Source organism: Solanum tuberosum, unplaced genomic scaffold (genome assembly GCF_000226075.1).
Source record: "Solanum tuberosum cultivar DM 1-3 516 R44 unplaced genomic scaffold, SolTub_3.0 scf00120, whole genome shotgun sequence".
NCBI classification, from domain to species: domain Eukaryota; kingdom Viridiplantae; phylum Streptophyta; class Magnoliopsida; order Solanales; family Solanaceae; genus Solanum; species Solanum tuberosum.
This window is the reverse complement of record NW_006239047.1, coordinates 1233927-1238482: the sequence shown is the minus strand read 5'-3', so window position 1 is coordinate 1238482 and position 4556 is coordinate 1233927.

The window sequence follows — 4556 nt, the reverse complement described above, 5'->3', positions numbered from 1 at the left end:
AATACTAGAAAGATATGTAAAAAGGATCCCTCCGGAAAGCAAGGAGGCTCACCAATTGACTTTGAGTGCTCAACTGGATCAACGAGGCGCTGGATGTTGATCCTGGTTACCTGTGTCTGCATCATAAGATGATGCAGGCCAAATGGCATCAGTACATTGAATGTACGAGTATGCGAGAGGAATACTAAACAAGACATAAGCTTGAAAGGAATCTGAAAATAACACTTACCTTGGCTTTACTAAACTCATGAATAACTCAACTACAATGCAAAGTAAACAACAATAGTGGTGCACTTATACAAAGCATTTAAAACAGGAGTTAGCAACTCAATTTGTTAAAAAAATACAATAACAATTCAGTTTACATATAAAGTAATATAATACTGTGGGAGTTTCTCTAACTGACAACCACCACTATGAGCCTAAGTGATGATACATCGTCTTGCCCACGCTGCCAGAACTGTCCTATACTTTACTGCCATATAGAACGCCATAACTAAGTGGATCCACTAGTCTATGCTAAAAAAGCACTAAGGAATCATCTAACAAGTATGATCCTTTTCTACCCATGATGACTACATGGTTTATGGAGACTTGAGTTATTATGAACTCGTGTCCCCATATCGGTGCTCAATACTACTCCCAAAATATACTCAACTCATATGTTTTTAAAACAAAACTCTTTCTTTGGTTTGAGATAATTACTCAAAACTTAGCATAAAAGCTCTCTGGGAAATCAGTGTTTCCTTTCTTGCTCAAATGTGAAAACATTTTAACTCTTGGGAATACTTAGTTCCCGTATAATCTTTGAAGAAATGAACTTTACTCTTACTCTTTACTCAACTCAAAGCTTAAGTCTTAAAACAAAGTTAAAACATTTGTGAAATACTTTTGGAAAATACTTTATGAAATTCTCTTGACTTGACTCTTAACTTTCCTTGAATTGAATTTATGGATTCAAGGGTTGTGATTTGTGATAGGAAAGATCTCATGATGTTTAGGAGTGTTTTTAGATAGTTAAACATGAGAAACGATCAAGAAATCTCTGTCTGCAAAACAAGTCCACAACGCGGATATGCATTTAAATATTTGATCGCGAAATTTATTTATTAAACAGAGGAGTCAGCGTCTTCTCCGCGACGCAGAGGTGTTTTTTTTGTGCACTGGGGGAGCAAGTCTGGGACGTGGACTTGCGTGCCAAAACCTGCTCGACTTTTTCCTTCTTCGTTTTCTCAACCAAATTCGCCTAAATCCGATTCTTTTTCTCAATCCCTCTATAGATTCAAATACCCAGTATATACACATAAGAATCTAACTCAAACAACTCTTAAATCGACATGATTCCACCAAGAACTCCAAAATCCCATCAAATCTCAAGAACTAAAGAAAACTTCATGAACATAATTCAAGAATATCATACTTTCAACTTTCTAGAAACAAATTTCGCTGAAACAAACATGATTGGCGCATAGGTGAACAAACCCAACGCTATGAAAGTCTCACATACCTTGTAGGATTGAATCCTTGGTGAATTCCACAACCCAAACCGCAAGAACTTGACGAATCTTGAACTTCTCTTCTCCTTTCTCCTCTTTTCTCTTCTCTCAAAGCCGTAGTGTAATTCTTAATTGCGTAAACCGAACTAACTTAGTTTAGACCCCACATAACTTACTAAAAACGAAATAATTTAATTGGGTAGTTAAAAGACCATTATACCCTTCCAAAATCCGGTTTAGAGTTTCCTTATTTGAACAACGCAACTTCAAATAGGCATATCTCAGTCATACAAACTCGAAATCACGCAAATTTGGTGGCGTTGGAAAGATAATTCCAAGATCTTTCCTACGGTATTTGGAAGCACACATAAATCATCTTTATCTAGGAGTTATGGTCATTTGAAGTTGACCTAAAACTCAAACTTAACATAACTTAACAAATTTCCAAATTTTTCATTCTTTCCTAAAATGACTATTTCCAATTCTAACTTCTTTCTAGTTCTTTCAAATAGCAAGATGTTACACCACTAAACACTGGAAACTAAAATCTGACTAAACTAAGTTCCAAGAACATGCAAATACGCTGAAAATGCAAGTATAACTGAAGGAAAATGATACTTAGACTGAAACTACGCATGAATGACTAAAAAACGGGAGATGAACTATTACCTCAAGCTAGAGTGGAATCAGAAGGAAAGAGATGAGGATACTTAACCCTCATGGCTGCTTCTGCCTCCCAAGTAGCCTCTACTAACTAGCTCCTCCACAAAACCTCCACTAAAGCGACTTCTTTGTTTCTCAACCTTTGAACCTGACGATCAAGAATCTCAACCGGCACATCCTCATAAGTGAGACTATCTTTCACAGTCACACTTTCCAATGGTACTATGGACGATCACCCACATACTTCTTCAACAATGAAATGTGAAAGATCGGATGCACTGCTGCTTCTTCTGCTGGCAACTCTAGCTCATAAGCCACTTTACCAACTCTTTTCAAGATTTTGTAAGGGCCTACATATCTAGGATTGAGCTTCTCTTTCTTACCAAATCTCATCACCCCCTTCATAGGTGACACTTTCAGGAAAACCCAATCATCAACTTTGAACTCCAGGTCCCTTCTCCTTACATATGCATAGGACTTCTGGCGACTCTAGGCTGTCTTAAGTCTATCTCTAATGAGCTGAACTTTCTCCATGGCATCATGAACCGAATCTAGCCCTATCAAAGTTGTTTCACTTACTTCAAACAAAACAACTGGATATCTACTTCTACACCTACACAATACCTCATAAATGGCCACCTGAATGTTGGAATGGTAGCTATTATTGAAGGTGAACTCTATAAGAGGAAGGTGATCATCCCAACTACCCTAGAAATCGATCACACAAGATCTAAACATGTCCTCTAAGGTTTGAATGGTACGATATGCCTGACCATTCGTTTGTGGATAAAATGTTGTGCTAAGACTAACCTGAGTACCAAGACCTTTCTGAAATGACTTCCAGAAATGAGAGGTAAATTGAGAACCTCTGTAATACACCAGAAACTAGTAGACTAAACTAGAGCCTTAAGTTAGGGTTCTAGAGTTTGATATGAGAGTTAAAGTCGTAGATAAGACTTCCCGTATTTAGAATGAAAGGTTAGGGGTTAAATGTCAAGGTACATATTACACCCCGTAGTTTAGTAGACCATCTAGGGTTTAGTTGAGGGCTACCAGGTTCAAGGCTAAAGGTCAAGTGCCAAGGCAAAGGGGCAAAGCCCAATCCAAAGTTCAAGGTTGTCCCACCATTGGCAAGAACTGCCCCAAGTTCACGGCCATCACCACGACCAGTGGTCTTGACAATGGTTAGTGGGAGGCCTCGTGAAATTCCCTTAGACTTGAGGAGGCAAGTCCTTGAAGCCAAACCACTAGACCATGGACCACGAACCACTTCACGACCAGTGGTCTTGACCACAGTTCGTGGGAAGGCTCGTGGTCATGCCTTGGATTTGTGGAGGCCAAGCCAAGTAGCCTAGCTACTCATCCAAGGACCACAAGAATGACAGCAGTCAGTGGTGAGGACCACGACCCATAGTGCCTCTCGTGAAGCCTGGACAATAGGCTGCCAAGTTGGGCTATTTTTGGGAAATTCCAAATAAGGTGGTTATTGAGTAGGGTCGTTATACCAAGATTTAAAACAACTATATAAGATATTTTAACCCTTTAACCACCCAATTAAGTCACCATTTCACATGACTCAAATCAAAACCCCAAAATACTCTCCACTGAAATATTTCTCTCTCTAGAAAACTCCAAACTTGAAGAAGAAGAAGAAGAAGAAGAAGAAGAAGAAGAAGAAGAAGAAGAAGAAGAAGAAGAAGAAGAAGAAGAAGAAGAAGAAGAAGAAGAAGAAGAAGAAGAAGAAGAAGAAGAAGAAGAAGAAGAAGAAGAAGAAGAAGAAGAAGAAGAAGAAGAAGAAGAAGAAGAAGAAGAAGAAGAAGAAGAAGAAGAAGAAGAAGAAGAAGAAGAAGAAGAAGAAGAAGAAGAAGAAGAAGAAGAAGGAAGAGGAGGACGAAGAAGACGAGGAAGAAGACGAGGAAGAAGAAGAAGAGGAAGAAGAAGAGGAAGAAGAAGAAGAAGAGGAAGAAGAAGAAGAGGAAGAAGAAGAAGAGGAAGAAGAAGAAGAGGAAGAAGAAGAAGAGGAAGAAGAAGAAGAGGAAGAAGAAGAAGAGGAAGAAGAAGAAGAGGAAGAAGAAGAAGAGGAAGAAGAAGAAGAGGAAGAAGAAGAAGAGGAAGAAGAAGAAGAGGAAGAAGAAGAAGAGGAAGAAGAAGAAGAGGAAGAAGAAGAAGAGGAAGAAGAAGAAGAGGAAGAAGAAGAAGAGGAAGAAGAAGAAGAGGAAGAAGAAGAAGAGGAAGAAGAAGAAGAGGAAGAAGAAGAAGAGGAAGAAGAAGAAGAGGAAGAAGAAGAAGAGGAAGAAGAAGAAGAGGAAGAAGAAGAAGAGGAAGAAGAAGAAGAGGAAGAAGAAGAAGAGGAAGAAGAAGAAGAGGAAGAAGAAGAAGAGGAAGAAGAAGAGGAGG